The sequence below is a fragment of the Schistocerca serialis genome, unplaced genomic scaffold (assembly GCF_023864345.2).
Source record: "Schistocerca serialis cubense isolate TAMUIC-IGC-003099 unplaced genomic scaffold, iqSchSeri2.2 HiC_scaffold_13, whole genome shotgun sequence".
Lineage (NCBI taxonomy): Eukaryota > Metazoa > Arthropoda > Insecta > Orthoptera > Acrididae > Schistocerca > Schistocerca serialis.
Genome location: NW_026047513.1, coordinates 135,234 through 160,570, shown reverse-complemented (window position 1 = coordinate 160,570; position 25,337 = coordinate 135,234). Strand labels below are relative to the sequence as shown.

The window sequence follows — 25,337 nt, the reverse complement described above, 5'->3', positions numbered from 1 at the left end:
CGAAATTGCAGTAAATATCTCAGTTTGAGGGAGAATGTGCTAACCAAGTTCGCCAGGAAGTCTTTGAAAACGACAAAACAGTACGAATCGGCAGATGTGTTCTGAAATACGTCAGCGCCTGTTGTTGTGTAGCGGTGTACAATTCCTACTTCGATATGTAATTATAAATATATTCCTTAGTCGTCTCGTCTCGTCATCTCCTGCAGACGTTTCTTGTGCTTGCGCTGTTATATGGGCCACGACCCGAGCGGCAGCGAGCGGCAGTCGAGCAAAGTCGGGACAAGTCGGGACGGGGACAGGGACAGGAATGGTGCGAATGCACTGCAAATTACGCAAACACCTCGTCTGAGGCGAGGCGGGGAAGCTCACATCGCCAGCAGTGGCGCCCTCCAACAACACTCTGCCACACCCCGCACAGGCCATACGCCGGTCGGCCGCGCGCCAGCCCTCCTGCGCTGGACACCAGGGACAAGATGCGTCTTCCGCGAGTGTCGAAGGCTGCACGCGCCAAGCGGATGACAGGAGGTGCAACGAGAAGCTGCGCGTCTCACACACACGGCGGCGCGCCCGCTAATTCGGCAGTCGCTCTGCTGGCACGTCGGATTGCGGAAGGAAGTGCTTACAATTACAATTCTGTTCGTGTTTTATGTTGTAAAGGTGTTAGCTTGTAACGATGTAATGTAAATAAATAAATTTATAAATCTCACAAAAAAAAAAAAATACACGAAGCGCGTCCTTCCGGCTCATAAGTTTTGGAACTCAGGATTGCGTTCGCGCTAACGTGACGAATTGTCAATAAAAAAAAAATGCGGCTGCTTTCGACCGAAAAGTATGATTTTGTGTGTGTTGGGATAAGAACCGAATGCGAATTCTGCCATGCGCCTACATTATATGGGCGCCAACGGCCATACCATGTTGAGTACACCGGTTCTCGTCCGATCACCGAAGTTAAGCAACATCGGGCGTGGTTAGTACTTGGATGGGTGACCACCTGGGAACACCACGTGCTGTTGGCTCCCTTTCATTTACCTTTTTTTTTTTATACCGCCCTCTTTCCATACCACCGTTCTGTTGTGACAAAGATTCTTGCTTAAGCATTTTAATCTACTGTAATGACCATAAGGTGCGAAATTGCAGTAAATATCTCAGTTTGAGGGAGAATGTGCTAACCAAGTTCGCCAGGAAGTCTTTGAAAACGACAAAACAGTACGAATCGGCAGATGTGTTCTGAAATACGTCAGCGCCTGTTGTTGTGTAGCGGTGTACAATTCCTACTTCGATATGTAATTATAAATATATTCCTTAGTCGTCTCGTCTCGTCTCGTCATCTCCTGCAGACGTTTCTTGTGCTTGCGCTGTTATATGGGCCACGACCCGAGCGGCAGCGAGCGGCAGTCGAGCAAAGTCGGGACAAGTCGGGACGGGGACAGGGACAGGAATGGTGCGAATGCACTGCAAATTACGCAAACACCTCGTCTGAGGCGAGGCGGGGAAGCTCACATCGCCAGCAGTGGCGCCCTCCAACAACACTCTGCCACACCCCGCACAGGCCATACGCCGGTCGGCCGCGCGCCAGCCCTCCTGCGCTGGACACCAGGGACAAGATGCGTCTTCCGCGAGTGTCGAAGGCTGCACGCACCAAGCGGATGACAGGAGGTGCAACGAGAAGCTGCGCGTCTCACACACACGGCGGCGCGCCCGCTAATTCGGCAGTCGCTCTGCTGGCACGTCGGATTGCGGAAGGAAGTGCTTACAATTACAATTCTGTTCGTGTTTTATGCTGTAAAGGTGTTAGCTTGTAACGATGTAATGTTAATAAATAAATTTATAAATCTCACAAAAAAAAAAAAAATACACGAAGCGCGTCCTTCCGGCTCATAAGTTTTGGAACTCAGGATTGCGTTCGCGCTAACGTGACGAATTGTCAATAAAAAAAAAATGCGGCTGCTTTCGACCGAAAAGTATGATTTTGTGTGTGTTGGGATAAGAACCGAATGCGAATTCTGCCATGCGCCTACATTATATGGGCGCCAACGGCCATACCATGTTGAGTACACCGGTTCTCGTCCGATCACCGAAGTTAAGCAACATCGGGCGTGGTTAGTACTTGGATGGGTGACCACCTGGGAACACCACGTGCTGTTGGCTCCCTTTCATTTACCTTTTTTTTTTTATACCGCCCTCTTTCCATACCACCGTTCTGTTGTGACAAAGATTCTTGCTTAAGCATTTTAATCTACTGTAATGACCATAAGGTGCGAAATTGCAGTAAATATCTCAGTTTGAGGGAGAATGTGCTAACCAAGTTCGCCAGGAAGTCTTTGAAAACGACAAAACAGTACGAATCGGCAGATGTGTTCTGAAATACGTCAGCGCCTGTTGTTGTGTAGCGGTGTACAATTCCTACTTCGATATGTAATTATAAATATATTCCTTAGTCGTCTCGTCTCGTCTCGTCATCTCCTGCAGACGTTTCTTGTGCTTGCGCTGTTATATGGGCCACGACCCGAGCGGCAGCGAGCGGCAGTCGAGCAAAGTCGGGACAAGTCGGGACGGGGACAGGGACAGGAATGGTGCGAATGCACTGCAAATTACGCAAACACCTCGTCTGAGGCGAGGCGGGGAAGCTCACATCGCCAGCAGTGGCGCCCTCCAACAACACTCTGCCACACCCCGCACAGGCCATACGCCGGTCGGCCGCGCGCCAGCCCTCCTGCGCTGGACACCAGGGACAAGATGCGTCTTCCGCGAGTGTCGAAGGCTGCACGCGCCAAGCGGATGACAGGAGGTGCAACGAGAAGCTGCGCGTCTCACACACACGGCGGCGCGCCCGCTAATTCGGCAGTCGCTCTGCTGGCACGTCGGATTGCGGAAGGAAGTGCTTACAATTACAATTCTGTTCGTGTTTTATGTTGTAAAGGTGTTAGCTTGTAACGATGTAATGTTAATAAATAAATTTATAAATCTCACAAAAAAAAAAAAATACACGAAGCGCGTCCTTCCGGCTCATAAGTTTTGGAACTCAGGATTGCGTTCGCGCTAACGTGACGAATTGTCAATAAAAAAAAAATGCGGCTGCTTTCGACCGAAAAGTATGATTTTGTGTGTGTTGGGATAAGAACCGAATGCGAATTCTGCCATGCGCCTACATTATATGGGCGCCAACGGCCATACCATGTTGAGTACACCGGTTCTCGTCCGATCACCGAAGTTAAGCAACATCGGGCGTGGTTAGTACTTGGATGGGTGACCACCTGGGAACACCACGTGCTGTTGGCTCCCTTTCATTTACCTTTTTTTTTTTATACCGCCCTCTTTCCATACCACCGTTCTGTTGTGACAAAGATTCTTGCTTAAGCATTTTAATCTACTGTAATGACCATAAGGTGCGAAATTGCAGTAAATATCTCAGTTTGAGGGAGAATGTGCTAACCAAGTTCGCCAGGAAGTCTTTGAAAACGACAAAACAGTACGAATCGGCAGATGTGTTCTGAAATACGTCAGCGCCTGTTGTTGTGTAGCGGTGTACAATTCCTACTTCGATATGTAATTATAAATATATTCCTTAGTCGTCTCGTCTCGTCATCTCCTGCAGACGTTTCTTGTGCTTGCGCTGTTATATGGGCCACGACCCGAGCGGCAGCGAGCGGCAGTCGAGCAAAGTCGGGACAAGTCGGGACGGGGACAGGGACAGGAATGGTGCGAATGCACTGCAAATTACGCAAACACCTCGTCTGAGGCGAGGCGGGGAAGCTCACATCGCCAGCAGTGGCGCCCTCCAACAACACTCTGCCACACCCCGCACAGGCCATACGCCGGTCGGCCGCGCGCCAGCCCTCCTGCGCTGGACACCAGGGACAAGATGCGTCTTCCGCGAGTGTCGAAGGCTGCACGCGCCAAGCGGATGACAGGAGGTGCAACGAGAAGCTGCGCGTCTCACACACACGGCGGCGCGCCCGCTAATTCGGCAGTCGCTCTGCTGGCACGTCGGATTGCGGAAGGAAGTGCTTACAATTACAATTCTGTTCGTGTTTTATGTTGTAAAGGTGTTAGCTTGTAACGATGTAATGTAAATAAATAAATTTATAAATCTCACAAAAAAAAAAAAATACACGAAGCGCGTCCTTCCGGCTCATAAGTTTTGGAACTCAGGATTGCGTTCGCGCTAACGTGACGAATTGTCAATAAAAAAAAAATGCGGCTGCTTTCGACCGAAAAGTATGATTTTGTGTGTGTTGGGATAAGAACCGAATGCGAATTCTGCCATGCGCCTACATTATATGGGCGCCAACGGCCATACCATGTTGAGTACACCGGTTCTCGTCCGATCACCGAAGTTAAGCAACATCGGGCGTGGTTAGTACTTGGATGGGTGACCACCTGGGAACACCACGTGCTGTTGGCTCCCTTTCATTTACCTTTTTTTTTTTATACCGCCCTCTTTCCATACCACCGTTCTGTTGTGACAAAGATTCTTGCTTAAGCATTTTAATCTACTGTAATGACCATAAGGTGCGAAATTGCAGTAAATATCTCAGTTTGAGGGAGAATGTGCTAACCAAGTTCGCCAGGAAGTCTTTGAAAACGACAAAACAGTACGAATCGGCAGATGTGTTCTGAAATACGTCAGCGCCTGTTGTTGTGTAGCGGTGTACAATTCCTACTTCGATATGTAATTATAAATATATTCCTTAGTCGTCTCGTCTCGTCTCGTCATCTCCTGCAGACGTTTCTTGTGCTTGCGCTGTTATATGGGCCACGACCCGAGCGGCAGCGAGCGGCAGTCGAGCAAAGTCGGGACAAGTCGGGACGGGGACAGGGACAGGAATGGTGCGAATGCACTGCAAATTACGCAAACACCTCGTCTGAGGCGAGGCGGGGAAGCTCACATCGCCAGCAGTGGCGCCCTCCAACAACACTCTGCCACACCCCGCACAGGCCATACGCCGGTCGGCCGCGCGCCAGCCCTCCTGCGCTGGACACCAGGGACAAGATGCGTCTTCCGCGAGTGTCGAAGGCTGCACGCACCAAGCGGATGACAGGAGGTGCAACGAGAAGCTGCGCGTCTCACACACACGGCGGCGCGCCCGCTAATTCGGCAGTCGCTCTGCTGGCACGTCGGATTGCGGAAGGAAGTGCTTACAATTACAATTCTGTTCGTGTTTTATGCTGTAAAGGTGTTAGCTTGTAACGATGTAATGTTAATAAATAAATTTATAAATCTCACAAAAAAAAAAAAAATACACGAAGCGCGTCCTTCCGGCTCATAAGTTTTGGAACTCAGGATTGCGTTCGCGCTAACGTGACGAATTGTCAATAAAAAAAAAATGCGGCTGCTTTCGACCGAAAAGTATGATTTTGTGTGTGTTGGGATAAGAACCGAATGCGAATTCTGCCATGCGCCTACATTATATGGGCGCCAACGGCCATACCATGTTGAGTACACCGGTTCTCGTCCGATCACCGAAGTTAAGCAACATCGGGCGTGGTTAGTACTTGGATGGGTGACCACCTGGGAACACCACGTGCTGTTGGCTCCCTTTCATTTACCTTTTTTTTTTTATACCGCCCTCTTTCCATACCACCGTTCTGTTGTGACAAAGATTCTTGCTTAAGCATTTTAATCTACTGTAATGACCATAAGGTGCGAAATTGCAGTAAATATCTCAGTTTGAGGGAGAATGTGCTAACCAAGTTCGCCAGGAAGTCTTTGAAAACGACAAAACAGTACGAATCGGCAGATGTGTTCTGAAATACGTCAGCGCCTGTTGTTGTGTAGCGGTGTACAATTCCTACTTCGATATGTAATTATAAATATATTCCTTAGTCGTCTCGTCTCGTCTCGTCATCTCCTGCAGACGTTTCTTGTGCTTGCGCTGTTATATGGGCCACGACCCGAGCGGCAGCGAGCGGCAGTCGAGCAAAGTCGGGACAAGTCGGGACGGGGACAGGGACAGGAATGGTGCGAATGCACTGCAAATTACGCAAACACCTCGTCTGAGGCGAGGCGGGGAAGCTCACATCGCCAGCAGTGGCGCCCTCCAACAACACTCTGCCACACCCCGCACAGGCCATACGCCGGTCGGCCGCGCGCCAGCCCTCCTGCGCTGGACACCAGGGACAAGATGCGTCTTCCGCGAGTGTCGAAGGCTGCACGCGCCAAGCGGATGACAGGAGGTGCAACGAGAAGCTGCGCGTCTCACACACACGGCGGCGCGCCCGCTAATTCGGCAGTCGCTCTGCTGGCACGTCGGATTGCGGAAGGAAGTGCTTACAATTACAATTCTGTTCGTGTTTTATGCTGTAAAGGTGTTAGCTTGTAACGATGTAATGTTAATAAATAAATTTATAAATCTCACAAAAAAAAAAAAAATACACGAAGCGCGTCCTTCCGGCTCATAAGTTTTGGAACTCAGGATTGCGTTCGCGCTAACGTGACGAATTGTCAATAAAAAAAAAATGCGGCTGCTTTCGACCGAAAAGTATGATTTTGTGTGTGTTGGGATAAGAACCGAATGCGAATTCTGCCATGCGCCTACATTATATGGGCGCCAACGGCCATACCATGTTGAGTACACCGGTTCTCGTCCGATCACCGAAGTTAAGCAACATCGGGCGTGGTTAGTACTTGGATGGGTGACCACCTGGGAACACCACGTGCTGTTGGCTCCCTTTCATTTACCTTTTTTTTTTTATACCGCCCTCTTTCCATACCACCGTTCTGTTGTGACAAAGATTCTTGCTTAAGCATTTTAATCTACTGTAATGACCATAAGGTGCGAAATTGCAGTAAATATCTCAGTTTGAGGGAGAATGTGCTAACCAAGTTCGCCAGGAAGTCTTTGAAAACGACAAAACAGTACGAATCGGCAGATGTGTTCTGAAATACGTCAGCGCCTGTTGTTGTGTAGCGGTGTACAATTCCTACTTCGATATGTAATTATAAATATATTCCTTAGTCGTCTCGTCTCGTCTCGTCATCTCCTGCAGACGTTTCTTGTGCTTGCGCTGTTATATGGGCCACGACCCGAGCGGCAGCGAGCGGCAGTCGAGCAAAGTCGGGACAAGTCGGGACGGGGACAGGGACAGGAATGGTGCGAATGCACTGCAAATTACGCAAACACCTCGTCTGAGGCGAGGCGGGGAAGCTCACATCGCCAGCAGTGGCGCCCTCCAACAACACTCTGCCACACCCCGCACAGGCCATACGCCGGTCGGCCGCGCGCCAGCCCTCCTGCGCTGGACACCAGGGACAAGATGCGTCTTCCGCGAGTGTCGAAGGCTGCACGCGCCAAGCGGATGACAGGAGGTGCAACGAGAAGCTGCGCGTCTCACACACACGGCGGCGCGCCCGCTAATTCGGCAGTCGCTCTGCTGGCACGTCGGATTGCGGAAGGAAGTGCTTACAATTACAATTCTGTTCGTGTTTTATGCTGTAAAGGTGTTAGCTTGTAACGATGTAATGTTAATAAATAAATTTATAAATCTCACAAAAAAAAAAAAAATACACGAAGCGCGTCCTTCCGGCTCATAAGTTTTGGAACTCAGGATTGCGTTCGCGCTAACGTGACGAATTGTCAATAAAAAAAAAATGCGGCTGCTTTCGACCGAAAAGTATGATTTTGTGTGTGTTGGGATAAGAACCGAATGCGAATTCTGCCATGCGCCTACATTATATGGGCGCCAACGGCCATACCATGTTGAGTACACCGGTTCTCGTCCGATCACCGAAGTTAAGCAACATCGGGCGTGGTTAGTACTTGGATGGGTGACCACCTGGGAACACCACGTGCTGTTGGCTCCCTTTCATTTACCTTTTTTTTTTTATACCGCCCTCTTTCCATACCACCGTTCTGTTGTGACAAAGATTCTTGCTTAAGCATTTTAATCTACTGTAATGACCATAAGGTGCGAAATTGCAGTAAATATCTCAGTTTGAGGGAGAATGTGCTAACCAAGTTCGCCAGGAAGTCTTTGAAAACGACAAAACAGTACGAATCGGCAGATGTGTTCTGAAATACGTCAGCGCCTGTTGTTGTGTAGCGGTGTACAATTCCTACTTCGATATGTAATTATAAATATATTCCTTAGTCGTCTCGTCTCGTCTCGTCATCTCCTGCAGACGTTTCTTGTGCTTGCGCTGTTATATGGGCCACGACCCGAGCGGCAGCGAGCGGCAGTCGAGCAAAGTCGGGACAAGTCGGGACGGGGACAGGGACAGGAATGGTGCGAATGCACTGCAAATTACGCAAACACCTCGTCTGAGGCGAGGCGGGGAAGCTCACATCGCCAGCAGTGGCGCCCTCCAACAACACTCTGCCACACCCCGCACAGGCCATACGCCGGTCGGCCGCGCGCCAGCCCTCCTGCGCTGGACACCAGGGACAAGATGCGTCTTCCGCGAGTGTCGAAGGCTGCACGCGCCAAGCGGATGACAGGAGGTGCAACGAGAAGCTGCGCGTCTCACACACACGGCGGCGCGCCCGCTAATTCGGCAGTCGCTCTGCTGGCACGTCGGATTGCGGAAGGAAGTGCTTACAATTACAATTCTGTTCGTGTTTTATGTTGTAAAGGTGTTAGCTTGTAACGATGTAATGTTAATAAATAAATTTATAAATCTCACAAAAAAAAAAAAAATACACGAAGCGCGTCCTTCCGGCTCATAAGTTTTGGAACTCAGGATTGCGTTCGCGCTAACGTGACGAATTGTCAATAAAAAAAAAATGCGGCTGCTTTCGACCGAAAAGTATGATTTTGTGTGTGTTGGGATAAGAACCGAATGCGAATTCTGCCATGCGCCTACATTATATGGGCGCCAACGGCCATACCATGTTGAGTACACCGGTTCTCGTCCGATCACCGAAGTTAAGCAACATCGGGCGTGGTTAGTACTTGGATGGGTGACCACCTGGGAACACCACGTGCTGTTGGCTCCCTTTCATTTACCTTTTTTTTTTTATACCGCCCTCTTTCCATACCACCGTTCTGTTGTGACAAAGATTCTTGCTTAAGCATTTTAATCTACTGTAATGACCATAAGGTGCGAAATTGCAGTAAATATCTCAGTTTGAGGGAGAATGTGCTAACCAAGTTCGCCAGGAAGTCTTTGAAAACGACAAAACAGTACGAATCGGCAGATGTGTTCTGAAATACGTCAGCGCCTGTTGTTGTGTAGCGGTGTACAATTCCTACTTCGATATGTAATTATAAATATATTCCTTAGTCGTCTCGTCTCGTCTCGTCATCTCCTGCAGACGTTTCTTGTGCTTGCGCTGTTATATGGGCCACGACCCGAGCGGCAGCGAGCGGCAGTCGAGCAAAGTCGGGACAAGTCGGGACGGGGACAGGGACAGGAATGGTGCGAATGCACTGCAAATTACGCAAACACCTCGTCTGAGGCGAGGCGGGGAAGCTCACATCGCCAGCAGTGGCGCCCTCCAACAACACTCTGCCACACCCCGCACAGGCCATACGCCGGTCGGCCGCGCGCCAGCCCTCCTGCGCTGGACACCAGGGACAAGATGCGTCTTCCGCGAGTGTCGAAGGCTGCACGCGCCAAGCGGATGACAGGAGGTGCAACGAGAAGCTGCGCGTCTCACACACACGGCGGCGCGCCCGCTAATTCGGCAGTCGCTCTGCTGGCACGTCGGATTGCGGAAGGAAGTGCTTACAATTACAATTCTGTTCGTGTTTTATGTTGTAAAGGTGTTAGCTTGTAACGATGTAATGTTAATAAATAAATTTATAAATCTCACAAAAAAAAAAAAAATACACGAAGCGCGTCCTTCCGGCTCATAAGTTTTGGAACTCAGGATTGCGTTCGCGCTAACGTGACGAATTGTCAATAAAAAAAAAATGCGGCTGCTTTCGACCGAAAAGTATGATTTTGTGTGTGTTGGGATAAGAACCGAATGCGAATTCTGCCATGCGCCTACATTATATGGGCGCCAACGGCCATACCATGTTGAGTACACCGGTTCTCGTCCGATCACCGAAGTTAAGCAACATCGGGCGTGGTTAGTACTTGGATGGGTGACCACCTGGGAACACCACGTGCTGTTGGCTCCCTTTCATTTACCTTTTTTTTTTTATACCGCCCTCTTTCCATACCACCGTTCTGTTGTGACAAAGATTCTTGCTTAAGCATTTTAATCTACTGTAATGACCATAAGGTGCGAAATTGCAGTAAATATCTCAGTTTGAGGGAGAATGTGCTAACCAAGTTCGCCAGGAAGTCTTTGAAAACGACAAAACAGTACGAATCGGCAGATGTGTTCTGAAATACGTCAGCGCCTGTTGTTGTGTAGCGGTGTACAATTCCTACTTCGATATGTAATTATAAATATATTCCTTAGTCGTCTCGTCTCGTCTCGTCATCTCCTGCAGACGTTTCTTGTGCTTGCGCTGTTATATGGGCCACGACCCGAGCGGCAGCGAGCGGCAGTCGAGCAAAGTCGGGACAAGTCGGGACGGGGACAGGGACAGGAATGGTGCGAATGCACTGCAAATTACGCAAACACCTCGTCTGAGGCGAGGCGGGGAAGCTCACATCGCCAGCAGTGGCGCCCTCCAACAACACTCTGCCACACCCCGCACAGGCCATACGCCGGTCGGCCGCGCGCCAGCCCTCCTGCGCTGGACACCAGGGACAAGATGCGTCTTCCGCGAGTGTCGAAGGCTGCACGCGCCAAGCGGATGACAGGAGGTGCAACGAGAAGCTGCGCGTCTCACACACACGGCGGCGCGCCCGCTAATTCGGCAGTCGCTCTGCTGGCACGTCGGATTGCGGAAGGAAGTGCTTACAATTACAATTCTGTTCGTGTTTTATGTTGTAAAGGTGTTAGCTTGTAACGATGTAATGTTAATAAATAAATTTATAAATCTCACAAAAAAAAAAAAAATACACGAAGCGCGTCCTTCCGGCTCATAAGTTTTGGAACTCAGGATTGCGTTCGCGCTAACGTGACGAATTGTCAATAAAAAAAAAATGCGGCTGCTTTCGACCGAAAAGTATGATTTTGTGTGTGTTGGGATAAGAACCGAATGCGAATTCTGCCATGCGCCTACATTATATGGGCGCCAACGGCCATACCATGTTGAGTACACCGGTTCTCGTCCGATCACCGAAGTTAAGCAACATCGGGCGTGGTTAGTACTTGGATGGGTGACCACCTGGGAACACCACGTGCTGTTGGCTCCCTTTCATTTACCTTTTTTTTTTTATACCGCCCTCTTTCCATACCACCGTTCTGTTGTGACAAAGATTCTTGCTTAAGCATTTTAATCTACTGTAATGACCATAAGGTGCGAAATTGCAGTAAATATCTCAGTTTGAGGGAGAATGTGCTAACCAAGTTCGCCAGGAAGTCTTTGAAAACGACAAAACAGTACGAATCGGCAGATGTGTTCTGAAATACGTCAGCGCCTGTTGTTGTGTAGCGGTGTACAATTCCTACTTCGATATGTAATTATAAATATATTCCTTAGTCGTCTCGTCTCGTCTCGTCATCTCCTGCAGACGTTTCTTGTGCTTGCGCTGTTATATGGGCCACGACCCGAGCGGCAGCGAGCGGCAGTCGAGCAAAGTCGGGACAAGTCGGGACGGGGACAGGGACAGGAATGGTGCGAATGCACTGCAAATTACGCAAACACCTCGTCTGAGGCGAGGCGGGGAAGCTCACATCGCCAGCAGTGGCGCCCTCCAACAACACTCTGCCACACCCCGCACAGGCCATACGCCGGTCGGCCGCGCGCCAGCCCTCCTGCGCTGGACACCAGGGACAAGATGCGTCTTCCGCGAGTGTCGAAGGCTGCACGCGCCAAGCGGATGACAGGAGGTGCAACGAGAAGCTGCGCGTCTCACACACACGGCGGCGCGCCCGCTAATTCGGCAGTCGCTCTGCTGGCACGTCGGATTGCGGAAGGAAGTGCTTACAATTACAATTCTGTTCGTGTTTTATGTTGTAAAGGTGTTAGCTTGTAACGATGTAATGTTAATAAATAAATTTATAAATCTCACAAAAAAAAAAAAAATACACGAAGCGCGTCCTTCCGGCTCATAAGTTTTGGAACTCAGGATTGCGTTCGCGCTAACGTGACGAATTGTCAATAAAAAAAAAATGCGGCTGCTTTCGACCGAAAAGTATGATTTTGTGTGTGTTGGGATAAGAACCGAATGCGAATTCTGCCATGCGCCTACATTATATGGGCGCCAACGGCCATACCATGTTGAGTACACCGGTTCTCGTCCGATCACCGAAGTTAAGCAACATCGGGCGTGGTTAGTACTTGGATGGGTGACCACCTGGGAACACCACGTGCTGTTGGCTCCCTTTCATTTACCTTTTTTTTTTTATACCGCCCTCTTTCCATACCACCGTTCTGTTGTGACAAAGATTCTTGCTTAAGCATTTTAATCTACTGTAATGACCATAAGGTGCGAAATTGCAGTAAATATCTCAGTTTGAGGGAGAATGTGCTAACCAAGTTCGCCAGGAAGTCTTTGAAAACGACAAAACAGTACGAATCGGCAGATGTGTTCTGAAATACGTCAGCGCCTGTTGTTGTGTAGCGGTGTACAATTCCTACTTCGATATGTAATTATAAATATATTCCTTAGTCGTCTCGTCTCGTCTCGTCATCTCCTGCAGACGTTTCTTGTGCTTGCGCTGTTATATGGGCCACGACCCGAGCGGCAGCGAGCGGCAGTCGAGCAAAGTCGGGACAAGTCGGGACGGGGACAGGGACAGGAATGGTGCGAATGCACTGCAAATTACGCAAACACCTCGTCTGAGGCGAGGCGGGGAAGCTCACATCGCCAGCAGTGGCGCCCTCCAACAACACTCTGCCACACCCCGCACAGGCCATACGCCGGTCGGCCGCGCGCCAGCCCTCCTGCGCTGGACACCAGGGACAAGATGCGTCTTCCGCGAGTGTCGAAGGCTGCACGCGCCAAGCGGATGACAGGAGGTGCAACGAGAAGCTGCGCGTCTCACACACACGGCGGCGCGCCCGCTAATTCGGCAGTCGCTCTGCTGGCACGTCGGATTGCGGAAGGAAGTGCTTACAATTACAATTCTGTTCGTGTTTTATGTTGTAAAGGTGTTAGCTTGTAACGATGTAATGTTAATAAATAAATTTATAAATCTCACAAAAAAAAAAAAAATACACGAAGCGCGTCCTTCCGGCTCATAAGTTTTGGAACTCAGGATTGCGTTCGCGCTAACGTGACGAATTGTCAATAAAAAAAAAATGCGGCTGCTTTCGACCGAAAAGTATGATTTTGTGTGTGTTGGGATAAGAACCGAATGCGAATTCTGCCATGCGCCTACATTATATGGGCGCCAACGGCCATACCATGTTGAGTACACCGGTTCTCGTCCGATCACCGAAGTTAAGCAACATCGGGCGTGGTTAGTACTTGGATGGGTGACCACCTGGGAACACCACGTGCTGTTGGCTCCCTTTCATTTACCTTTTTTTTTTTATACCACCCTCTTTCCATACCACCGTTCTGTTGTGACAAAGATTCTTGCTTAAGCATTTTAATCTACTGTAATGACCATAAGGTGCGAAATTGCAGTAAATATCTCAGTTTGAGGGAGAATGTGCTAACCAAGTTCGCCAGGAAGTCTTTGAAAACGACAAAACAGTACGAATCGGCAGATGTGTTCTGAAATACGTCAGCGCCTGTTGTTGTGTAGCGGTGTACAATTCCTACTTCGATATGTAATTATAAATATATTCCTTAGTCGTCTCGTCTCGTCTCGTCATCTCCTGCAGACGTTTCTTGTGCTTGCGCTGTTATATGGGCCACGACCCGAGCGGCAGCGAGCGGCAGTCGAGCAAAGTCGGGACAAGTCGGGACGGGGACAGGGACAGGAATGGTGCGAATGCACTGCAAATTACGCAAACACCTCGTCTGAGGCGAGGCGGGGAAGCTCACATCGCCAGCAGTGGCGCCCTCCAACAACACTCTGCCACACCCCGCACAGGCCATACGCCGGTCGGCCGCGCGCCAGCCCTCCTGCGCTGGACACCAGGGACAAGATGCGTCTTCCGCGAGTGTCGAAGGCTGCACGCGCCAAGCGGATGACAGGAGGTGCAACGAGAAGCTGCGCGTCTCACACACACGGCGGCGCGCCCGCTAATTCGGCAGTCGCTCTGCTGGCACGTCGGATTGCGGAAGGAAGTGCTTACAATTACAATTCTGTTCGTGTTTTATGTTGTAAAGGTGTTAGCTTGTAACGATGTAATGTTAATAAATAAATTTATAAATCTCACAAAAAAAAAAAAAATACACGAAGCGCGTCCTTCCGGCTCATAAGTTTTGGAACTCAGGATTGCGTTCGCGCTAACGTGACGAATTGTCAATAAAAAAAAAATGCGGCTGCTTTCGACCGAAAAGTATGATTTTGTGTGTGTTGGGATAAGAACCGAATGCGAATTCTGCCATGCGCCTACATTATATGGGCGCCAACGGCCATACCATGTTGAGTACACCGGTTCTCGTCCGATCACCGAAGTTAAGCAACATCGGGCGTGGTTAGTACTTGGATGGGTGACCACCTGGGAACACCACGTGCTGTTGGCTCCCTTTCATTTACCTTTTTTTTTTTATACCGCCCTCTTTCCATACCACCGTTCTGTTGTGACAAAGATTCTTGCTTAAGCATTTTAATCTACTGTAATGACCATAAGGTGCGAAATTGCAGTAAATATCTCAGTTTGAGGGAGAATGTGCTAACCAAGTTCGCCAGGAAGTCTTTGAAAACGACAAAACAGTACGAATCGGCAGATGTGTTCTGAAATACGTCAGCGCCTGTTGTTGTGTAGCGGTGTACAATTCCTACTTCGATATGTAATTATAAATATATTCCTTAGTCGTCTCGTCTCGTCTCGTCATCTCCTGCAGACGTTTCTTGTGCTTGCGCTGTTATATGGGCCACGACCCGAGCGGCAGCGAGCGGCAGTCGAGCAAAGTCGGGACAAGTCGGGACGGGGACAGGGACAGGAATGGTGCGAATGCACTGCAAATTACGCAAACACCTCGTCTGAGGCGAGGCGGGGAAGCTCACATCGCCAGCAGTGGCGCCCTCCAACAACACTCTGCCACACCCCGCACAGGCCATACGCCGGTCGGCCGCGCGCCAGCCCTCCTGCGCTGGACACCAGGGACAAGATGCGTCTTCCGCGAGTGTCGAAGGCTGCACGCGCCAAGCGGATGACAGGAGGTGCAACGAGAAGCTGCGCGTCTCACACACACGGCGGCGCGCCCGCTAATTCGGCAGTCGCTCTGCTGGCACGTCGGATTGCGGAAGGAAGTGCTTACAATTACAATTCTGTTCGTGTTTTATGCTGTAAAGGTGTTAGCTTGTAACGATGTAATGTTAATAAATAAATTTATAAATCTCACAAAAAAAAAAAAAATACACGAAGCGCGTCCTTCCGGCTCATAAGTTTTGGAACTCAGGATTGCGTTCGCGCTAACGTGACGAATTGTCAATAAAAAAAAAATGCGGCTGCTTTCGACCGAAAAGTATGATTTTGTGTGTGTTGGGATAAGAACCGAATGCGAATTCTGCCATGCGCCTACATTATATGGGCGCCAACGGCCATACCATGTTGAGTACACCGGTTCTCGTCCGATCACCGAAGTTAAGCAACATCGGGCGTGGTTAGTACTTGGATGGGTGACCACCTGGGAACACCACGTGCTGTTGGCTCCCTTTCATTTACCTTTTTTTTTTTATACCGCCCTCTTTCCATACCACCGTTCTGTTGTGACAAAGATTCTTGCTTAAGCATTTTAATCTACTGTAATGACCATAAGGTGCGAAATTGCAGTAAATATCTCAGTTTGAGGGAGAATGTGCTAACCAAGTTCGCCAGGAAGTCTTTGAAAACGACAAAACAGTACGAATCGGCAGATGTGTTCTGAAATACGTCAGCGCCTGTTGTTGTGTAGCGGTGTACAATTCCTACTTCGATATGTAATTATAAATATATTCCTTAGTCGTCTCGTCTCGTCTCGTCATCTCCTGCAGACGTTTCTTGTGCTTGCGCTGTTATATGGGCCACGACCCGAGCGGCAGCGAGCGGCAGTCGAGCAAAGTCGGGACAAGTCGGGACGGGGACAGGGACAGGAATGGTGCGAATGCACTGCAAATTACGCAAACACCTCGTCTGAGGCGAGGCGGGGAAGCTCACATCGCCAGCAGTGGCGCCCTCCAACAACACTCTGCCACACCCCGCACAGGCCATACGCCGGTCGGCCGCGCGCCAGCCCTCCTGCGCTGGACACCAGGGACAAGATGCGTCTTCCGCGAGTGTCGAAGGCTGCACGCGCCAAGCGGATGACAGGAGGTGCAACGAGAAGCTGCGCGTCTCACACACACGGCGGCGCGCCCGCTAATTCGGCAGTCGCTCTGCTGGCACGTCGGATTGCGGAAGGAAGTGCTTACAATTACAATTCTGTTCGTGTTTTATGTTGTAAAGGTGTTAGCTTGTAACGATGTAATGTTAATAAATAAATTTATAAATCTCACAAAAAAAAAAAAAATACACGAAGCGCGTCCTTCCGGCTCATAAGTTTTGGAACTCAGGATTGCGTTCGCGCTAACGTGACGAATTGTCAATAAAAAAAAAATGCGGCTGCTTTCGACCGAAAAGTATGATTTTGTGTGTGTTGGGATAAGAACCGAATGCGAATTCTGCCATGCGCCTACATTATATGGGCGCCAACGGCCATACCATGTTGAGTACACCGGTTCTCGTCCGATCACCGAAGTTAAGCAACATCGGGCGTGGTTAGTACTTGGATGGGTGACCACCTGGGAACACCACGTGCTGTTGGCTCCCTTTCATTTACCTTTTTTTTTTTATACCGCCCTCTTTCCATACCACCGTTCTGTTGTGACAAAGATTCTTGCTTAAGCATTTTAATCTACTGTAATGACCATAAGGTGCGAAATTGCAGTAAATATCTCAGTTTGAGGGAGAATGTGCTAACCAAGTTCGCCAGGAAGTCTTTGAAAACGACAAAACAGTACGAATCGGCAGATGTGTTCTGAAATACGTCAGCGCCTGTTGTTGTGTAGCGGTGTACAATTCCTACTTCGATATGTAATTATAAATATATTCCTTAGTCGTCTCGTCTCGTCTCGTCATCTCCTGCAGACGTTTCTTGTGCTTGCGCTGTTATATGGGCCACGACCCGAGCGGCAGCGAGCGGCAGTCGAGCAAAGTCGGGACAAGTCGGGACGGGGACAGGGACAGGAATGGTGCGAATGCACTGCAAATTACGCAAACACCTCGTCTGAGGCGAGGCGGGGAAGCTCACATCGCCAGCAGTGGCGCCCTCCAACAACACTCTGCCACACCCCGCACAGGCCATACGCCGGTCGGCCGCGCGCCAGCCCTCCTGCGCTGGACACCAGGGACAAGATGCGTCTTCCGCGAGTGTCGAAGGCTGCACGCGCCAAGCGGATGACAGGAGGTGCAACGAGAAGCTGCGCGTCTCACACACACGGCGGCGCGCCCGCTAATTCGGCAGTCGCTCTGCTGGCACGTCGGATTGCGGAAGGAAGTGCTTACAATTACAATTCTGTTCGTGTTTTATGTTGTAAAGGTGTTAGCTTGTAACGATGTAATGTTAATAAATAAATTTATAAATCTCACAAAAAAAAAAAAAATACACGAAGCGCGTCCTTCCGGCTCATAAGTTTTGGAACTCAGGATTGCGTTCGCGCTAACGTGACGAATTGTCAATAAAAAAAAAATGCGGCTGCTTTCGACCGAAAAGTATGATTTTGTGTGTGTTGGGATAAGAACCGAATGCGAATTCTGCCATGCGCCTACATTATATGGGCGCCAACGGCCATACCATGTTGAGTACACCGGTTCTCGTCCGATCACCGAAGTTAAGCAACATCGGGCGTGGTTAGTACTTGGATGGGTGACCACCTGGGAACACCACGTGCTGTTGGCTCCCTTTCATTTACCTTTTTTTTTTTATACCGCCCTCTTTCCATACCACCGTTCTGTTGTGACAAAGATTCTTGCTTAAGCATTTTAATCTACTGTAATGACCATAAGGTGCGAAATTGCAGTAAATATCTCAGTTTGAGGGAGAATGTGCTAACCAAGTTCGCCAGGAAGTCTTTGAAAACGACAAAACAGTACGAATCGGCAGATGTGTTCTGAAATACGTCAGCGCCTGTTGTTGTGTAGCGGTGTACAATTCCTACTTCGATATGTAATTATAAATATATTCCTTAGTCGTCTCGTCTCGTCTCGTCATCTCCTGCAGACGTTTCTTGTGCTTGCGCTGTTATATGGGCCACGACCCGAGCGGCAGCGAGCGGCAGTCGAGCAAAGTCGGGACAAGTCGGGACGGGGACAGGGACAGGAATGGTGCGAATGCACTGCAAATTACGCAAACACCTCGTCTGAGGCGAGGCGGGGAAGCTCACATCGCCAGCAGTGGCGCCCTCCAACAACACTCTGCCACACCCCGCACAGGCCATACGCCGGTCGGCCGCGCGCCAGCCCTCCTGCGCTGGACACCAGGGACAAGATGCGTCTTCCGCGAGTGTCGAAGGCTGCACGCGCCAAGCGGATGACAGGAGGTGCAACGAGAAGCTGCGCGTCTCACACACACGGCGGCGCGCCCGCTAATTCGGCAGTCGCTCTGCTGGCACGTCGGATTGCGGAAGGAAGTGCTTACAATTACAATTCTGTTCGTGTTTTATGTTGTAAAGGTGTTAGCTTGTAACGATGTAATGTTAATAAATAAATTTATAAATCTCACAAAAAAAAAAAAAATACACGAAGCGCGTCCTTCCGGCTCATAAGTTTTGGAACTCAGGATTGCGTTCGCGCTAACGTGACGAATTGTCAATAAAAAAAAAATGCGGCTGCTTTCGACCGAAAAGTATGATTTTGTGTGTGTTGGGATAAGAACCGAATGCGAATTCTGCCATGCGCCTACATTATATGGGCGCCAACGGCCATACCATGTTGAGTACACCGGTTCTCGTCCGATCACCGAAGTTAAGCAACATCGGGCGTGGTTAGTACTTGGATGGGTGACCACCTGGGAACACCACGTGCTGTTGGCTCCCTTTCATTTACCTTTTTTTTTTATACCGCCCTCTTTCCATACCACCGTTCTGTTGTGACAAAGATTCTTGCTTAAGCATTTTAATCTACTGTAATGACCATAAGGTGCGAAATTGCAGTAAATATCTCAGTTTGAGGGAGAATGTGCTAACCAAGTTCGCCAGGAAGTCTTTGAAAACGACAAAACAGTACGAATCGGCAGATGTGTTCTGAAATACGTCAGCGCCTGTTGTTGTGTAGCGGTGTACAATTCCTACTTCGATATGTAATTATAAATATATTCCTTAGTCGTCTCGTCTCGTCTCGTCATCTCCTGCAGACGTTTCTTGTGCTTGCGCTGTTATATGGGCCACGACCCGAGCGGCAGCGAGCGGCAGTCGAGCAAAGTCGGGACAAGTCGGGACGGGGACAGGGACAGGAATGGTGCGAATGCACTGCAAATTACGCAAACACCTCGTCTGAGGCGAGGCGGGGAAGCTCACATCGCCAGCAGTGGCGCCCTCCAACAACACTCTGCCACACCCCGCACAGGCCATACGCCGGTCGGCCGCGCGCCAGCCCTCCTGCGCTGGACACCAGGGACAAGATGCGTCTTCCGCGAGTGTCGAAGGCTGCACGCGCCAAGCGGATGACAGGAGGTGCAACGAGAAGCTGCGCGTCTCACACACACGGCGGCGCGCCCGCTAATTCGGCAGTCGCTCTGCTGGCACGTCGGATTGCGGAAGGAAGTGCTTACAATTACAATTCTGTTCGTGTTTTATGTTGTAAAGGTGTTAGCTTGTAACGATGTAATGTTAATAAATAAATTTATAAATCTCACAAAAAAAAAAAAAATACACGAAGCGCGTCCTTCCGGCTCATAAGTTTTGGAACTCAGGATTGCGTTCGCGCTAACGTGACGAATTGTCAATAAAAAAAAAATGCGGCTGCTTTCGACCGAAAAGTATGATTTTGTGTGTGTTGGGATAAGAACCGAATGCGAATTCTGCCATGCGCCTACATTATATGGGCGCCAACGGCCATACCATGTTGAGTACACCGGTTCTCGTCCGATCACCGAAGTTAAGCAACATCGGGCGTGGTTAGTACTTGGATGGGTGACCACCTGGGAACACCACGTGCTGTTGGCTCCCTTTCATTTACCTTTTTTTTTTTATACCGCCCTCTTTCCATACCACCGTTCTGTTGTGACAAAGATTCTTGCTTAAGCATTTTAATCTACTGTAATGACCATAAGGTGCGAAATTGCAGTAAATATCTCAGTTTGAGGGAGAATGTGCTAACCAAGTTCGCCAGGAAGTCTTTGAAAACGACAAAACAGTACGAATCGGCAGATGTGTTCTGAAATACGTCAGCGCCTGTTGTTGTGTAGCGGTGTACAATTCCTACTTCGATATGTAATTATAAATATATTCCTTAGTCGTCTCGTCTCGTCTCGTCATCTCCTGCAGACGTTTCTTGTGCTTGCGCTGTTATATGGGCCACGACCCGAGCGGCAGCGAGCGGCAGTCGAGCAAAGTCGGGACAAGTCGGGACGGGGACAGGGACAGGAATGGTGCGAATGCACTGCAAATTACGCAAACACCTCGTCTGAGGCGAGGCGGGGAAGCTCACATCGCCAGCAGTGGCGCCCTCCAACAACACTCTGCCACACCCCGCACAGGCCATACGCCGGTCGGCCGCGCGCCAGCCCTCCTGCGCTGGACACCAGGGACAAGATGCGTCTTCCGCGAGTGTCGAAGGCTGCACGCGCCAAGCGGATGACAGGAGGTGCAACGAGAAGCTGCGCGTCTCACACACACGGCGGCGCGCCCGCTAATTCGGCAGTCGCTCTGCTGGCACGTCGGATTGCGGAAGGAAGTGCTTACAATTACAATTCTGTTCGTGTTTTATGTTGTAAAGGTGTTAGCTTGTAACGATGTAATGTTAATAAATAAATTTATAAATCTCACAAAAAAAAAAAAAATACACGAAGCGCGTCCTTCCGGCTCATAAGTTTTGGAACTCAGGATTGCGTTCGCGCTAACGTGACGAATTGTCAATAAAAAAAAAATGCGGCTGCTTTCGACCGAAAAGTATGATTTTGTGTGTGTTGGGATAAGAACCGAATGCGAATTCTGCCATGCGCCTACATTATATGGGCGCCAACGGCCATACCATGTTGAGTACACCGGTTCTCGTCCGATCACCGAAGTTAAGCAACATCGGGCGTGGTTAGTACTTGGATGGGTGACCACCTGGGAACACCACGTGCTGTTGGCTCCCTTTCATTTACCTTTTTTTTTTATACCGCCCTCTTTCCATACCACCGTTCTGTTGTGACAAAGATTCTTGCTTAAGCATTTTAATCTACTGTAATGACCATAAGGTGCGAAATTGCAGTAAATATCTCAGTTTGAGGGAGAATGTGCTAACCAAGTTCGCCAGGAAGTCTTTGAAAACGACAAAACAGTACGAATCGGCAGATGTGTTCTGAAATACGTCAGCGCCTGTTGTTGTGTAGCGGTGTACAATTCCTACTTCGATATGTAATTATAAATATATTCCTTAGTCGTCTCGTCTCGTCTCGTCATCTCCTGCAGACGTTTCTTGTGCTTGCGCTGTTATATGGGCCACGACCCGAGCGGCAGCGAGCGGCAGTCGAGCAAAGTCGGGACAAGTCGGGACGGGGACAGGGACAGGAATGGTGCGAATGCACTGCAAATTACGCAAACACCTCGTCTGAGGCGAGGCGGGGAAGCTCACATCGCCAGCAGTGGCGCCCTCCAACAACACTCTGCCACACCCCGCACAGGCCATACGCCGGTCGGCCGCGCGCCAGCCCTCCTGCGCTGGACACCAGGGACAAGATGCGTCTTCCGCGAGTGTCGAAGGCTGCACGCGCCAAGCGGATGACAGGAGGTGCAACGAGAAGCTGCGCGTCTCACACACACGGCGGCGCGCCCGCTAATTCGGCAGTCGCTCTGCTGGCACGTCGGATTGCGGAAGGAAGTGCTTACAATTACAATTCTGTTCGTGTTTTATGTTGTAAAGGTGTTAGCTTGTAACGATGTAATGTTAATAAATAAATTTATAAATCTCACAAAAAAAAAAAAATACACGAAGCGCGTCCTTCCGGCTCATAAGTTTTGGAACTCAGGATTGCGTTCGCGCTAACGTGACGAATTGTCAATAAAAAAAAAATGCGGCTGCTTTCGACCGAAAAGTATGATTTTGTGTGTGTTGGGATAAGAACCGAATGCGAATTCTGCCATGCGCCTACATTATATGGGCGCCAACGGCCATACCATGTTGAGTACACCGGTTCTCGTCCGATCACCGAAGTTAAGCAACATCGGGCGTGGTTAGTACTTGGATGGGTGACCACCTGGGAACACCACGTGCTGTTGGCTCCCTTTCATTTACCTTTTTTTTTTTATACCGCCCTCTTTCCATACCACCGTTCTGTTGTGACAAAGATTCTTGCTTAAGCATTTTAATCTACTGTAATGACCATAAGGTGCGAAATTGCAGTAAATATCTCAGTTTGAGGGAGAATGTGCTAACCAAGTTCGCCAGGAAGTCTTTGAAAACGACAAAACAGTACGAATCGGCAGATGTGTTCTGAAATACGTCAGCGCCTGTTGTTGTGTAGCGGTGTACAATTCCTACTTCGATATGTAATTATAAATATATTCCTTAGTCGTCTCGTCTCGTCTCGTCATCTCCTGCAGACGTTTCTTGTGCTTGCGCTGTTATATGGGCCACGACCCGAGCGGCAGCGAGCGGCAGTCGAGCAAAGTCGGGACAAGTCGGGACGGGGACAGGGACAGGAATGGTGCGAATGCACTGCAAATTACGCAAACACCTCGTCTGAGGCGAGGCGGGGAAGCTCACATCGCCAGCAGTGGCGCCCTCCAACAACACTCTGCCACACCCCGCACAGGCCATACGCCGGTCGGCCGCGCGCCAGCCCTCCTGCGCTGGACACCAGGGACAAGATGCGTCTTCCGCGAGTGTCGAAGGCTGCACGCGCCAAGCGGATGACAGGAGGTGCAACGAGAAGCTGCGCGTCTCACACACACGGCGGCGCGCCCGCTAATTCGGCAGTCGCTCTGCTGGCACGTCGGATTGCGGAAGGAAGTGCTTACAATTACAATTCTGTTCGTGTTTTATGTTGTAAAGGTGTTAGCTTGTAACGATGTAATGTTAATAAATAAATTTATAAATCTCACAAAAAAAAAAAAATACACGAAGCGCGTCCTTCCGGCTCATAAGTTTTGGAACTCAGGATTGCGTTCGCGCTAACGTGACGAATTGTCAATAAAAAAAAAATGCGGCTGCTTTCGACCGAAAAGTATGATTTTGTGTGTGTTGGGATAAGAACCGAATGCGAATTCTGCCATGCGCCTACATTATATGGGCGCCAACGGCCATACCATGTTGAGTACACCGGTTCTCGTCCGATCACCGAAGTTAAGCAACATCGGGCGTGGTTAGTACTTGGATGGGTGACCACCTGGGAACACCACGTGCTGTTGGCTCCCTTTCATTTACCTTTTTTTTTTTATACCGCCCTCTTTCCATACCACCGTTCTGTTGTGACAAAGATTCTTGCTTAAGCATTTTAATCTACTGTAATGACCATAAGGTGCGAAATTGCAGTAAATATCTCAGTTTGAGGGAGAATGTGCTAACCAAGTTCGCCAGGAAGTCTTTGAAAACGACAAAACAGTACGAATCGGCAGATGTGTTCTGAAATACGTCAGCGCCTGTTGTTGTGTAGCGGTGTACAATTCCTACTTCGATATGTAATTATAAATATATTCCTTAGTCGTCTCGTCTCGTCTCGTCATCTCCTGCAGACGTTTCTTGTGCTTGCGCTGTTATATGGGCCACGACCCGAGCGGCAGCGAGCGGCAGTCGAGCAAAGTCGGGACAAGTCGGGACGGGGACAGGGACAGGAATGGTGCGAATGCACTGCAAATTACGCAAACACCTCGTCTGAGGCGAGGCGGGGAAGCTCACATCGCCAGCAGTGGCGCCCTCCAACAACACTCTGCCACACCCCGCACAGGCCATACGCCGGTCGGCCGCGCGCCAGCCCTCCTGCGCTGGACACCAGGGACAAGATGCGTCTTCCGCGAGTGTCGAAGGCTGCACGCGCCAAGCGGATGACAGGAGGTGCAACGAGAAGCTGCGCGTCTCACACACACGGCGGCGCGCCCGCTAATTCGGCAGTCGCTCTGCTGGCACGTCGGATTGCGGAAGGAAGTGCTTACAATTACAATTCTGTTCGTGTTTTATGTTGTAAAGGTGTTAGCTTGTAACGATGTAATGTTAATAAATAAATGTATAAATCTCACAAAAAAAAAAAAAAATACACGAAGCGCGTCCTTCCGGCTCATAAGTTTTGGAACTCAGGATTGCGTTCGCGCTAACGTGACGAATTGTCAATAAAAAAAAAATGCGGCTGCTTTCGACCGAAAAGTATGATTTTGTGTGTGTTGGGATAAGAACCGAATGCGAATTCTGCCATGCGCCTACATTATATGGGCGCCAACGGCCATACCATGTTGAGTACACCGGTTCTCGTCCGATCACCGAAGTTAAGCAACATCGGGCGTGGTTAGTACTTGGATGGGTGACCACCTGGGAACACCACGTGCTGTTGGCTCCCTTTCATTTACCTTTTTTTTTTTATACCGCCCTCTTTCCATACCACCGTTCTGTTGTGACAAAGATTCTTGCTTAAGCATTTTAATCTACTGTAATGACCATAAGGTGCGAAATTGCAGTAAATATCTCAGTTTGAGGGAGAATGTGCTAACCAAGTTCGCCAGGAAGTCTTTGAAAACGACAAAACAGTACGAATCGGCAGATGTGTTCTGAAATACGTCAGCGCCTGTTGTTGTGTAGCGGTGTACAATTCCTACTTCGATATGTAATTATAAATATATTCCTTAGTCGTCTCGTCTCGTCTCGTCATCTCCTGCAGACGTTTCTTGTGCTTGCGCTGTTATATGGGCCACGACCCGAGCGGCAGCGAGCGGCAGTCGAGCAAAGTCGGGACAAGTCGGGACGGGGACAGGGACAGGAATGGTGCGAATGCACTGCAAATTACGCAAACACCTCGTCTGAGGCGAGGCGGGGAAGCTCACATCGCCAGCAGTGGCGCCCTCCAACAACACTCTGCCACACCCCGCACAGGCCATACGCCGGTCGGCCGCGCGCCA

The 25,337-nt window shown here is 49.7% G+C and overlaps 22 non-coding genes across 22 annotated transcripts; all 22 read left to right on the top strand.

The window, feature by feature from the left end:
- Window positions 1–897: 897 nt before the first annotated feature.
- LOC126439268 (5S ribosomal RNA) lies at window positions 898–1,016 on the top strand. Its single transcript, XR_007581055.1, has one exon. It is a non-coding gene; the product is annotated as a 5S ribosomal RNA (ribosomal RNA).
- Window positions 1,017–2,029: 1,013 nt separating this feature from the next.
- LOC126439266 (5S ribosomal RNA) lies at window positions 2,030–2,148 on the top strand. The gene has a single exon (XR_007581054.1). It is a non-coding gene; the product is annotated as a 5S ribosomal RNA (ribosomal RNA).
- A 1,012-nt stretch (window positions 2,149–3,160) lies between these two features.
- LOC126439265 (5S ribosomal RNA) lies at window positions 3,161–3,279 on the top strand. Its single transcript, XR_007581053.1, has one exon. It is a non-coding gene; the product is annotated as a 5S ribosomal RNA (ribosomal RNA).
- Window positions 3,280–4,286: 1,007 nt separating this feature from the next.
- LOC126439264 (5S ribosomal RNA) lies at window positions 4,287–4,405 on the top strand. Its single transcript, XR_007581052.1, has one exon. It is a non-coding gene; the product is annotated as a 5S ribosomal RNA (ribosomal RNA).
- Window positions 4,406–5,418: 1,013 nt separating this feature from the next.
- On the top strand, window positions 5,419–5,537 carry LOC126439262 (5S ribosomal RNA). Its single transcript, XR_007581050.1, has one exon. It is a non-coding gene; the product is annotated as a 5S ribosomal RNA (ribosomal RNA).
- A 1,013-nt stretch (window positions 5,538–6,550) lies between these two features.
- LOC126439261 (5S ribosomal RNA) lies at window positions 6,551–6,669 on the top strand. The gene has a single exon (XR_007581049.1). It is a non-coding gene; the product is annotated as a 5S ribosomal RNA (ribosomal RNA).
- A 1,013-nt stretch (window positions 6,670–7,682) lies between these two features.
- Window positions 7,683–7,801, top strand: LOC126439260 (5S ribosomal RNA). Its single transcript, XR_007581048.1, has one exon. It is a non-coding gene; the product is annotated as a 5S ribosomal RNA (ribosomal RNA).
- A 1,013-nt stretch (window positions 7,802–8,814) lies between these two features.
- On the top strand, window positions 8,815–8,933 carry LOC126439259 (5S ribosomal RNA). The gene has a single exon (XR_007581047.1). It is a non-coding gene; the product is annotated as a 5S ribosomal RNA (ribosomal RNA).
- A 1,013-nt stretch (window positions 8,934–9,946) lies between these two features.
- On the top strand, window positions 9,947–10,065 carry LOC126439258 (5S ribosomal RNA). Its single transcript, XR_007581046.1, has one exon. It is a non-coding gene; the product is annotated as a 5S ribosomal RNA (ribosomal RNA).
- A 1,013-nt stretch (window positions 10,066–11,078) lies between these two features.
- LOC126439257 (5S ribosomal RNA) lies at window positions 11,079–11,197 on the top strand. The gene has a single exon (XR_007581045.1). It is a non-coding gene; the product is annotated as a 5S ribosomal RNA (ribosomal RNA).
- A 1,013-nt stretch (window positions 11,198–12,210) lies between these two features.
- On the top strand, window positions 12,211–12,329 carry LOC126439255 (5S ribosomal RNA). The gene has a single exon (XR_007581044.1). It is a non-coding gene; the product is annotated as a 5S ribosomal RNA (ribosomal RNA).
- A 1,013-nt stretch (window positions 12,330–13,342) lies between these two features.
- On the top strand, window positions 13,343–13,461 carry LOC126439254 (5S ribosomal RNA). The gene has a single exon (XR_007581043.1). It is a non-coding gene; the product is annotated as a 5S ribosomal RNA (ribosomal RNA).
- Window positions 13,462–14,474: 1,013 nt separating this feature from the next.
- LOC126439253 (5S ribosomal RNA) lies at window positions 14,475–14,593 on the top strand. Its single transcript, XR_007581042.1, has one exon. It is a non-coding gene; the product is annotated as a 5S ribosomal RNA (ribosomal RNA).
- A 1,013-nt stretch (window positions 14,594–15,606) lies between these two features.
- Window positions 15,607–15,725, top strand: LOC126439252 (5S ribosomal RNA). Its single transcript, XR_007581041.1, has one exon. It is a non-coding gene; the product is annotated as a 5S ribosomal RNA (ribosomal RNA).
- Window positions 15,726–16,738: 1,013 nt separating this feature from the next.
- LOC126439250 (5S ribosomal RNA) lies at window positions 16,739–16,857 on the top strand. Its single transcript, XR_007581039.1, has one exon. It is a non-coding gene; the product is annotated as a 5S ribosomal RNA (ribosomal RNA).
- A 1,013-nt stretch (window positions 16,858–17,870) lies between these two features.
- On the top strand, window positions 17,871–17,989 carry LOC126439249 (5S ribosomal RNA). The gene has a single exon (XR_007581038.1). It is a non-coding gene; the product is annotated as a 5S ribosomal RNA (ribosomal RNA).
- A 1,013-nt stretch (window positions 17,990–19,002) lies between these two features.
- On the top strand, window positions 19,003–19,121 carry LOC126439248 (5S ribosomal RNA). Its single transcript, XR_007581037.1, has one exon. It is a non-coding gene; the product is annotated as a 5S ribosomal RNA (ribosomal RNA).
- A 1,012-nt stretch (window positions 19,122–20,133) lies between these two features.
- LOC126439247 (5S ribosomal RNA) lies at window positions 20,134–20,252 on the top strand. The gene has a single exon (XR_007581036.1). It is a non-coding gene; the product is annotated as a 5S ribosomal RNA (ribosomal RNA).
- Window positions 20,253–21,265: 1,013 nt separating this feature from the next.
- LOC126439246 (5S ribosomal RNA) lies at window positions 21,266–21,384 on the top strand. Its single transcript, XR_007581035.1, has one exon. It is a non-coding gene; the product is annotated as a 5S ribosomal RNA (ribosomal RNA).
- A 1,011-nt stretch (window positions 21,385–22,395) lies between these two features.
- Window positions 22,396–22,514, top strand: LOC126439358 (5S ribosomal RNA). Its single transcript, XR_007581137.1, has one exon. It is a non-coding gene; the product is annotated as a 5S ribosomal RNA (ribosomal RNA).
- Window positions 22,515–23,526: 1,012 nt separating this feature from the next.
- Window positions 23,527–23,645, top strand: LOC126439357 (5S ribosomal RNA). The gene has a single exon (XR_007581136.1). It is a non-coding gene; the product is annotated as a 5S ribosomal RNA (ribosomal RNA).
- Window positions 23,646–24,659: 1,014 nt separating this feature from the next.
- LOC126439356 (5S ribosomal RNA) lies at window positions 24,660–24,778 on the top strand. Its single transcript, XR_007581135.1, has one exon. It is a non-coding gene; the product is annotated as a 5S ribosomal RNA (ribosomal RNA).
- Window positions 24,779–25,337: the final 559 nt, after the last annotated feature.